Raw genomic sequence first — 11815 nt, forward strand, 5'->3', positions numbered from 1 at the left:
ACTTTTTCCACTGATGGTTACCAACCTTTCAGTTGATGGAACCAGCACATTATTTGGCCGCACCAATGACCTGACCTGTGTCCCATATGACCTGACCTATGTCCCATAATGTACCTGCATTCCATTCAGAACCAGGCTAGTAATGACTGGCCATCTTTTAAATTACCATGCTGTTGACATTCAGCTAACTTTTTTCACCAAAGCATGTATTTTGGTGTCAGTCCTGAGCCCTGTATAGGAGACTTGGTTGCTGAATGCTGGTTACTAGAGCATATACCTCACTTGGGTTTTGAACTTACAACTTCTTGGTTCCTAATGAAATTCATTTCTTGCTGCTCCACAAGGTCTGTGGGCATGACAGAGATTGGCCACAGATTTTAAGGCAAGAATACATTTCTGCACTTTGCTAAAGTTGTCCAGAATCAAAGTAAATAATTATCAGATTTTGGGGAGAAGTGCATTAATGTTTCAGTAGTGCAACTAGGTATATCTTTATTAGCAAGAACATACACTGAGTGTATAAAACATTAGGTACACCTTCCTAATATTGAGTTGCACTCCCTTTTGCCCTCAGAACAGCCTCAATTCGTCTAGGCATGGACTCTACAAGGTGTCAAAAGCATTTTACAGGGACGCTGGACCATGTTGACTCCAATGTTTCCCACAGTTGTGTCAAGTTGGCTCGATGTCCTTTGGGTGGAGGACCATTCTTGATACACACTGGAAACTGTTGAGTGTGAAAAACCCAGCAGTGTTGCAGTTCTTGACACACCTAAACCGGCGAGCTTGGCACCTACAGTACCGGTCAAAATTTTGGACACATTTACTCATTAAAGGATTTTTCTTTATTTGTACTATTTTCTACATTGTAGACATCGAAACTATGAAAGAACGCATATGGAATAATGTAGTAACCAAAAAAGTGTTAAACAAATCTAAATATATGTTATATTTGAGATTCTTCAAAGTAGACATGCTTTGCCTTGATGACAGCTTTGGTTACTACATGATTCCATATGTATTATTTCATAGTTTTGATGTTTTTCACTATTATTCTACAGTGTAGAAAATAATACAAATATAGAAAAACCCTTGAATGAGTAGGTGTGTTCAAACTTTTGACTGGTAATGTACTACCATACCCCGTTCACAGGCACTTAAATATTTTGTCTTGCCCATTCACCCTCTGAACAGCACGCATACACAATACATGTCTCAATTGACTCAAGGCTTAAACATTCTTCTTTAAACTTCATCTACACCGATATAAATGGATTTAAGTGACATCAATAATATATTACAGTTTTTAACTGGATTCACCTGGTCAGACTATGTCATGGAAAGAGCAGTTGTTCCTAATGTTTTTACACACTCAGTGTATATCTACACATTCTCAAAATTAGGGTTCGGTTAGGGTACAGGGTTGTTCACCGGGGTACAAAAAGTTCAAAGGTACACATAAGCTACCTTCAGAGGTACACATAGAAACTCACATGGTACTGGTCGGTTCCTTTTAGGGCACATGTGTGGACATGTGTGGACAAACATAAGGTATAACCATCACTGTGCTTTTTAAATGTAGGTGGGGTGCATTAGCATGTTTAGGGACATGATCTAATAATATATGTATGTGTCAATCATCAGTGGAAGTGTTGTATCAGTTTAAGTGGTTGATGGTTATGTTGGGCATGCTATTTTAAAGAACTGCACTGATAAGAATTCGCTGTGCATTTCACAGTAACTTAATTGAACTTGTCTGGAAGTTACTGTGAAATTTAGTTACCTAACTACCAATCAACTGTCAGTAAGTTATTGTATAATTCAGACTAACTTAATAGCCAGTAACTGCTAGTAACTCACTGGCAATTAACTGCTAGTAACTCACTGGCAATTAACTGCCAGTAACATACTGACAGCTTCACTGGCATCGACTAACGGGGCCTCAATGACATCACAGTGCAGAACCGCTACCCGCTACCAATCATCTCCTCGGCCTTCGAGCCGCTCCAGGCACTCTGGCTTCCCCCCTGTCTGAACCCACTTCTCCTAAGGTTCCTTTCACATGGTCCCCAGCTGGTGACCGGGCATTGCGGGACCTCAAACAAGTTCATCCTGACACCTCCCGCCAGTTTGTGGTGGAGGCCGATGCGTCGGATGTCGGAGTGGTGGCGGTTCTGTCCCAGCTTTCGGCCCTGGACCTTAAGTTACATCCCTGTGCCTTCTTCTCCTAACGTCACGGAGAGGAATTACAATGTGGGAAATTGTGAACGTCTCGCTGTGAAGAACTTGGAATATCTCTGCACCGCCAAGCGACTCAATTCCAGGCAAGCTAGGGGGGCTCTGTTTTCCACCTGGTTCAACTTCTCCCTCTCATCCCGACCGGGATCCAAGAATGTCAAGCCGTATGCACTGTCAGCCCCACGGCTACACCCCCGGAATCCGAGACCATCCTTCCCACCTCGTGCTTGGTGACGGCACTCAGTTGGGGAATAGGGAAGCAGGTCCGGGAGGTGTAGAGTTCCCAGCCGAACCCCGGGGGGGGGGGGGGGGGGGGGGGGTCCCAAATAACCGGCTGTTTGTTCCGGACACTGTCCACTCCACTGCAAGCTCCGACTGGTCTGCTCCAACTTCTGCCTGTTCCTCACTGTCCCTGGTCTCACATATTCCTGGACGGTGACTGTCACGGGTCTTCCCCCGTCTGATGGCAACACCGCCATCCTGACAGTTGTGGACCGGTTTTCCAAAGCCGCCCACTTCGTTCCTCTCCCCAAGCTACCCTCCACCAAAGAGACGGACCAGCTCATGGTGCAGCGTGTCTTACGTATCCATGGACTCCCAGTGGACATGGTCTCCGACCGGGGTCCTCAGTTCTTGTCCCAGTTCTGGAAGGCACACTCATTGGGTTGTCGGCCAGCCTGTTCTCCGGTTTCCACCCTCAGTCCAACGGCCAGTCGGAGCGAGCCAACCAAGACCTGGAGACTGCTCTTCACCGCCTGGTCTCCGCCTACCTCACCACCTGGAGCAAGCAACTAGTGTCGGTCGAAAACAGCCACAACACCCTTCCCTGCTCTGCCACGGGTCTCTTGCCCTTTGAGTGTTCCATGGGTTATCAGCCCCAGCTGTTTCCGGGTTAAGAGGAAGAGGTCGGCATGGCCTTGGCCCAGATGTTTGTCCGCCGCTGTCGCCGTACCTGGAAGAGAGCCCGGTCGGCTCGTCTCAAGACTGACCTTCAGGTATTGACAACAAGCGGACCGCCACAGGACCCTGTTTTCCCAGTGTCATCTCGAGCAGAAGGTATGGCTGGCCACCTGTGATCTACCCCACTGGGTGGAGTCCTGCAAACTTTCCCCCTGGTTTATCATCCCTTTCCCGTCTCCAAAATCATTAGCCCCTCTGCTGTTCATCTTCTGTTGCCCCGTACCCTCCGTATACATCCCCCTTTCATGAGTCATTTTGCCTACCCCTGTTCTAGTAATAACCTTTTGTTACTTTAACACTGTCTGCATCTGGGTCTTCCCTGAAATGTGATAAAGAGAGTATTCATCAATATTTTTTGTAGCTGTCTATTTACCCCCACAAACTGATACTGGCACTAAGACCGCACTCAATGAGCTGTATAGGGCAGAGGTTCTTAAACTTTTTCATCCTGGGACCCAAATGAGAAAATCTGTGTTTTCCTGGGACCCAAGCTTATGAAAACATGTAACTACACGTAAATATCGGTAGATTTAATTGCCCTTGTGCCAGCCTAAAACAAATGCAATACAGTCAAATAACAATGAAATGAAATATAAATAGCTATTCATGTTTATTTTTCCCCCATTAAAAACACTGTCTAGGTTGGAACTGTTGCTGTTAGAATACAATAGATAATTTTCATTCTGAACTGGAATAAACGGATTGATCACATCACACAGATGAAAACCAGAAAACACACACAAAACCCTAATGAGAGGTGTGTGGCTGGTTGAAGCTTCAACAAGCATTTCTATTCTGGGCTCATCTTCTGACAGTGCAACCCTGAGGTCATGCTCAGCACGGAGTCTGTTTCTGTACTTGTTTTTTAAGTACGCCAGAGTTGAGAACCCTGACTCATAGGTATGTGGTGCCAACCTGGATCAGAACATCTATTGCTTTCTTAGTCAGGCAGGAAACCACTTCCTGCTGTAGATGAGTTCCAAAACTGTGTAAGTGGGTTTTCCTCAAAAAGCATCTTGCTTCAATCTGTTTATTCCACTTCAGAATACATTTTTTTTACTTGTATTTTAACAGAAATAGTTCCAACCTAGACTTGCTTTCAACAATAATTTCTACAGTAAGATGTACAGTAGGCCTAATCATGTTTCATCTTCATATGTACTGTTTTTTAGGGCAGCACTATCAGTAGTTAGCTAGCTAGCTTTGTCTAACTTTAACTAGCTAGCTATTAGCTGTGTACAAGGGGATTGTTTGAAAGAGAAACATCTACTGCTATGAGAGAGTACTCCCTTATTTCTGCTGATTATCACCTGCTTTAATTTGAAAACAATGCCTTGCTAGCCGACTTACTTTTCCACTGTCAAAGCTTTGTTTCCTGAAGCATTCTGCCCTGTTCTGAAAGAACTCTGAGTTTACTGTCATGCTCAGTGTTGCCAGGTCCAGCTAAAATTTCTAGACCAATGAGCTCTGAAAACCTGCACACAAGGCCTGAAAACTAGCCCCCCAAAAAAATTCACAGCAAGAGACAAGTTCCCACATTTATCCATGAAACCCTTTTTCCATAATGTTATCGAGCGAATGAACGAATATCTAGATAATTTTTAACGATGTAAGCTAAAAAGCAAAATTCGTTTTTCCACCAAAGTAATAATTATTTTAAGTTTAAGAATATGTTGCAAGACAAAAGATAAATTGCCCTTAAACTCTCCAGATATATATTTTTTTATCAATGGATGATGATTTAACTTGTTTTAAGTGCAATGATTAAACAATAAGGCCCTAGGAGGTGTGGTATATGGCCAATATACCACGGCTAAGGGCTGTATCCAGAAACTCTGCGTTGCGTTGCGCATAAGAACAGCCCTTAGCCGTGGTTATATTGGTCATATATCACACCTCTGACCTTATTGCTTAAATAAATGTGCGTAACTATAGATAAATCCAACAGGAGAGTTTGAGTGATGAAAGTTGGACAGAGGATCTCAATCTCTGTGCAAGAAACACTTGGATAAACTTCAAAAAAACGAATGTTAGATTATTTTCTGGTAATTGTGCCCGATGTTAAGACAACAAACCGTTATGAATTGTCTTATTGCTAGATTGACTTATTTCAGTAAACATAGGCTAGCCATACTGACGATAATCTGGGTTTAAAATTGTAATTCAACTGCCATGGTTTGCTGAGCTAGATGCAGGTAGTCTATGGCCCCTGAAAAGGCCAACATCTCATTTCAGAGCGAATTTATCTAAAGAGCTCTAGTGCGCCAAAATACATTTTTTCAATGAGTTCTTGCCTTATCGGTTCTAGCACGTTAATGTTATATGGAAAAAGGGTGTCTCCTTAATGACCAATCTAAATAGCCTACCTACCTACTGGTAAAAAGTTGTCACGATGTGCTGCTACTACTCCTTGACACAGCTGCCTCTGCTGCAGCACTCTCTTAACCAGTGCTCTCAATGCACACACACCCCTCTGGCCCTACACTCACTCACTCACTCACTCACTCACTCACTCACTCACTCACTCACTCACTCACTCACTCACTCACTCAGTAACAACCTGCTCACTGCCTGATAGTTAATTATATATATTTTTTTTTAAAGAGAAATGCCATGGCGGGCGCGGTGCAATTTTCACCCATGACATCGTTTTCAAAGTGCCCAATTTTGCCAGAAAACCGCAAACATGGCAACACTGGTCATGTTGTGTGTATTTGGACAGGACATGTCATTTTAATTTGTTCATTTTGAGAGACTCATTACTAAGCACTTCCCCACACAAAACACATTGTGGGCGCTCCTCGTTATTTCTCAAAGTTTGTATGAAAGGAAGAGAGAGTAAGGAGGAACTAGGAACTAATCGCTGTATTTGCTTTTCATGGCGATTGAGCTCAGTCAACTTAGGCAGCGGCAAGTGGGAACGACAAGTCATTGGCTGAACGACAGCGCTGCAGCGTTTGGGTCGCGGAGTGATCTTCAAGAAAACTGCAGAAAAAAGATCTGGTAAACCGCAAAGCACATGTCTATCTCCCTCCCACTCACGCACCTGCCTAACCGACACCGGTAAGCAGAGAGCGCACTGAACACAGAGCGCTGTTGCACTTGGCCAAAAATATTCCAATAATTCATGAAATCATTTTACATTTACTCTAACACGTCGCGACCCACCATTAATAGGTCGCGACCCATACTTTAAGAAAGGCTGGTATAGGGCCATATTCAAACAGGAAAATGTTCACCCAGAGGCGGTGCTCCTACTGGTCGGTGACTATAACGCAGGAAAACTGAAATCCATTTGACTTAATTTCTACCAGCATGTCACCTGTCATGACTCTCCTGTGAGGATCCAAAGGATCAGGTTACAGTGGATCAGCTCTACAGCCTTCTCTCGCTCCCGCAGAGGGGGAGAGGGATGGATGTTGGGGTTTTATGACACCTCACTTGATCGTAAACCATAGGCAGCAGACAATTCCCTTTGGGGCCTAGTTTGGGTGATCGGAATGTCTGTATGCCTTATGAAGAGTTTACCGCCCAAGAACTTAAACATCAAACAATGGACACCGGGACAATATATTCAATCTTCTGAATGTTGATAATGATGAGAAATTTAATATGGGAAATTAATGTCTATTTTGTGATTGAAATGATCAGAAAGACGTTATAACGGGAACATTATAACTTTAAGAGCTTTCATACGGTATATATCAGATTTACATCTAAATGTTTTAAAAGTTACATGAGTAAATATGAAACTCTTTGTGAAAAGATAGAAATGTGATTTTAGTCTTCTAATGAGATAGTGCGCAACAGATATGAAAAACTAACTAAGACACGCCCCTAATGAGGTCAGAGTCTGTGTCTACATGATGGAACCGCCTTTCAGGCCAGAGTACTTAGAGTGCTGAGAATTTAAGTACAGACCAGAGAACGACAGCGCTGCAGCGTTTGGGTCACGGAGTGATCTTCAAGAAAACTGCAGACCAGAAAAGGGTAACACCCTCTGAAACTCTCGACGAGTGAAGAAGTTAAGGACTAGAACAAAACATGCACCGTCTGCAGGTCTGCATGTAAATTAGTCTAGGACAATTGACCAAGACGGGAGGGAAGATAGATCCATCTCATCACCGTGTGGTACATCTGATGTATCCATTCTAAGAACACTCCAGAACAAAAGCAGCCTACAACTAAGAAGGACATTGTGATCTCTGGTGGACAACCAGAGACTTGCATCGAACTACTTCCCATATACAGACCGAGTGGTTTCAACAGTGAGATGACAGAGAAAGACATCTACACGTAAATATATGTTGCATTTCTAATCGGAATGAGCGGTTGTTAGGGTGATAAATATTCATATTTACGGTGAACGTAGTTTCCAAATGTATGTATGATAAGTCCACTCTCTTTGTCTCTCCTGCTCTTTATCTTTCCCCACCCCCTTTCCATTGTGTAACAAGCCGTCATATCGGGTTAGTCCACTAGGGACTTTTCATTGTATTATGTTAGTAATCAATAATCTGTACCATGTGTGTGTGTGTGTGTTAATGTATTTGTGTGATTATTTAGTTAGTTAGTAAATAAATAATTAAGCCAATTTGTGTATCGCTGATTCATCACTCAGGTTAGGGTTGGTGCAGATTTACGAAGTCAATGACGTTCAGAATGAGACTGATATTAGGAAATGATTAATTGATGACTGGTATGATATCGATATATTCTTGAGTTAATTCGGGAAATGGTAGCTCATTAAATACACTTTTCCTGTGGTGCCCCAAATTCCTAATGAGTTAATTGTTACATGATTCATTTAATCAAGTAATAATTAAACATAGTACGTAATTATTCGATGAATTGCAGTCATCACATTAATAATAGTCACGACACACCTGTGCAACTAGAGACAAAAAACTCTAGATCAATTTTACTCCACACAGAGAAAGCTCTCCTTCACCCTCCATTTGGCAAATCTGACCATAACTCTATCCTCCTGATTCCTGCTTACAAGCATAAACTCAAACAGAAAGTAACAGTGATGTGCTCAATACGGAAGAGGTCTGATGAAACGGATGCTAAGCTACAGGACTGTTTCGCTAGCACAGACTTGAACATTTGCCGGGATTCATCCGAATGCATTGAGGAATATACCACATCAGTCAACGGCTTCATTAATAAGTGAATTGACAACGTTGTCCCCACAGCGAAGCCGTGGATTACAGGAAATATCCGCACTGCGCTAAAGGCTAGAGCTGCTGCTTTCAATGAGCGGGATACTAATCCGGACGCTTATAAGAAATCGGGCTACCCCCTCTGATTAAGCATCAAACAGGCAAAGCTTCAATACAGGACAAAGATCGAATCATACTACACCAAATCTATGTTAGTGGTAGCTGTTCTGTTCCAGTACCATAGGTAGCAGTGTAAGCACCTTTCAACATATTGTTATGTTGATGAAGGTTGAGGGCAAAGGCGAGGAGCAATGGTGGTATGCACTGGGTGTGGACAAATGTGCAGCAGCACCAGCAACTCCCAGTACATACCACCGTTGTGCCTTACTGTAGCCCTCAACCTTCATCAACATAACAATAAAAGCAATTAAAGTGGTTCAACACTTCCACTAACGGTTGGCACTAATACAACATATTTTAGACCATGCCCCCAAATAAGCTAATGAGCCCCCACAAGCACATTTCCCTCACCTTCATTTCAAACAAAGTGCAGTGCATGTAAGCTAAACAACAAGTCATTTTATAGGTAACTTTTAACTGTGTGCCATAAGCACATATGAAGTATCCTATGAGCATAACTATAGAAGCTGTCATTACTTCTACCTGGAACCAGAGGGTTCTTAATGATCGGGTTCTAAATGGAACTCAAAAGGGTTCCCCTACAGGGACAAATCAAAGGGTTCTACATAGCACACATAAGGGTTCCCTCACAGGGACAAATTACATAACTCTGTAACAAGAGGGTTTTTCATGACAGGGTTCTATGTATATCCCAAATTGTTCCCCTAAGGGATAAAAAAAGAATCTAAGGGTTCTACGTGGCACCCAAAAGTGTACCCCCATAGGGACAAATCACAATGTAGCCCATAAAGAATATTGTGTCGAAAGAGAGAGAAAGAGATAGAGACAGGATCCATAGCAGCACAATGGTCAAAATGGAATATTCATCTGGGTGTCTAAGAGAGTTGCTGTTGCCTTTAGTTTTGTTTTGTTTGGTGTCTCTGGCAACTATACGTGTGCAGTGGTATTTCATTTCCATATGACCTTCTTGGCCTGTCACCTACTCCATTATAGCAATATGCCACCTGCTACAATCAGCAGAAGTTTATGGAGTTTGTTTTTAATTGGCTCGAGTGCCCCCACAATTAGCTCTGTGACTAGAGACACAATGACACAGACATGGCATAGGAGAGACACCTTTGGTTACCTTAAAATGTCTCCAATTGTCATTTGAGATTTTTTACAGCCTGAAAAGAAAATATGACACCGTTGAAATGCATCCTACAGGTTTGATTGATAGGCTCTTTTGCTCTCCAAACTGAAATATATAAATCAGTAGAATCATCACAAATCACTCTCCTCATCCCTGCCTTCTTATGAGAATCTCTTTCAGTGTAGTGTCAGCCCATATATATTGTTGGGCTTTGCTTTTATTGATGATAGCAGAATGAGACATTTCACTTTCTAATTATAATGTCTTAGTAATGACCCCAACCAGGCCTGGGCAAATGATAAAATAGCAAATTATAAAATACCATGAAGATCAATGTATTAAAATAAACTACAAAAAAACGTGTATTTTGAAATGTATTTAACAAAAAAACATTTGCAAGTAGCCGGTCCGAACAGCAACAACATTCTCAACAATGGTCACAGAAATGTTTTACTTGCTACGACTGTGATATGTTGTTGTTTATTTACCTTCGTTGAATACACTGATTGTAATGTAAGTCACTCTGGAAAAGAGTGTCTACTAAATGACCAAAATGTAAGTTTGCAAGAAAGGCATTTTACTGTACTTGTGCATGTGACATTACAACCTGAAACTTGATATGTGAAAATGAACACGCCAAAATGAACGGCAGAGCACACTCTGTATTAGTATTGGCCTTGTTCCGGGACGGAGTTCATTCGAATAATACTCAGCATGCTTTGCAATTGCTCATTTTTACACATACATTTATATTTAGTTCATTTAGCAGATGCTCTTATCACACCATAGTGCCTTCAGACTTAATATTCTAATGCATGGTGAAAGGGTGGCACAACCGCTATAAAAAAGGATATAGAAAATAATATTTAATAAAAAAAAGAAGCAAATTACAGCTCTCGAAAGTATCTTGTTCCAAAATACATTGAAGTGTAGTTCAGCCCAGTGTAATACAAATGTCGAAATACTCAGAAGTCATTGAAATACATATTTAACATACTCAGAAGTAACAGAAATACTGCCCATCTCTGGACCCAGCAAACCGGGAACATTCCCAGAACATTAGTTAACATACCCATTGAGTTCTAATTAGGGTTTGAGCTAACATCAGGATGATACCATCCCACAAACGTCTAAAATGTTTTTGATGACCAACTATTTCTTATAAGAAAGTGTTTAAAATGATATATCCTTGGAATGTTCTCCAAAACATTCACTAAAATGTTTGCTCAAAACAACAACGACAGAACATTCTCCTAAGATTCTCATTATGTTGTCAGGGAATGGAATTGCACAATGTTCGGGTAATGTTCTTAGAACAAACTGCCACAACAACATTTTGGAGTAATAGAAGTGGTTCTGAGGAAACATCACAGGAATATTCTGCTAATGTTGATGGTTATATTATTAAAAAACACCCATCACAACAAGCAGGGAATGTTCCTACAACGGTCTCATAAAGTTAGAGTGTGACGTTATGACATCATTTTCCAAAAACATTCCCTGAACATACTTCAGCAATTATGTCTGGATTCAATGAAATTGGTTCTGTGAAAACATTTCAGGAACGTTCTGCCAATTTTCTTGAAGACGCCATCCAAAACATTCCCGCAAGACTCTCATATAATTATGGTGTGATGCTATGACATAACTGTTCCAGTAACGTTCCCTGAACCTACTTCAGCAATAAAATGTTGGCGCAACAGAAGTAGTTCTGAGAAAACATTCCTGGACATTGAACTAATGTTGATGGAGATATGACTACAAACACCTATAACAACAAACAAGAAACCCTTTCGTAAAGTTTTCCTTCATGTTATGACATGATGTTCCAAAAACGTTCTAAAAACATACTTCAGTCGTTCTGAAAACATTGCTGCGATGTACTTCTTTTATCAATGTGCACTGTAACATATTTTATGTTCTTTGGAACATACGAATAACTTAACATTTTAAATGAAATTGACAAACTTTTAAAGAAATGGCATTTCAATCTTCAATAGGGTATTGTCCAAACATAGATTTGAACCGGCAATCTTCCAGCCCTGTAGGCTACTTAGTCTGCTGCACCACCAGGATCCTAATGTTTCCAGTCGATTTCCCTTTTCACTAAAATCCTTGCCTTAGGATTCAATCTATGGCTATATATGTCTTAGTACGTATGCACGTCTACGTGCCCTTC

At 41.5% G+C, this 11815-nt stretch overlaps 1 pseudogene; it reads left to right on the forward strand.

Annotated features, from left to right (window-relative positions):
* The window catches only part of LOC129867846 (sodium-dependent phosphate transport protein 2A-like), a 42069-nt pseudogene extending 39838 nt beyond the window's left edge, over positions 1-2231 (forward strand).
* The last annotated feature ends 9584 nt before the right edge of the window (positions 2232-11815 follow it).

Source organism: Salvelinus fontinalis, chromosome 13 (genome assembly GCF_029448725.1).
Source record: "Salvelinus fontinalis isolate EN_2023a chromosome 13, ASM2944872v1, whole genome shotgun sequence".
NCBI lineage: Eukaryota > Metazoa > Chordata > Actinopteri > Salmoniformes > Salmonidae > Salvelinus > Salvelinus fontinalis.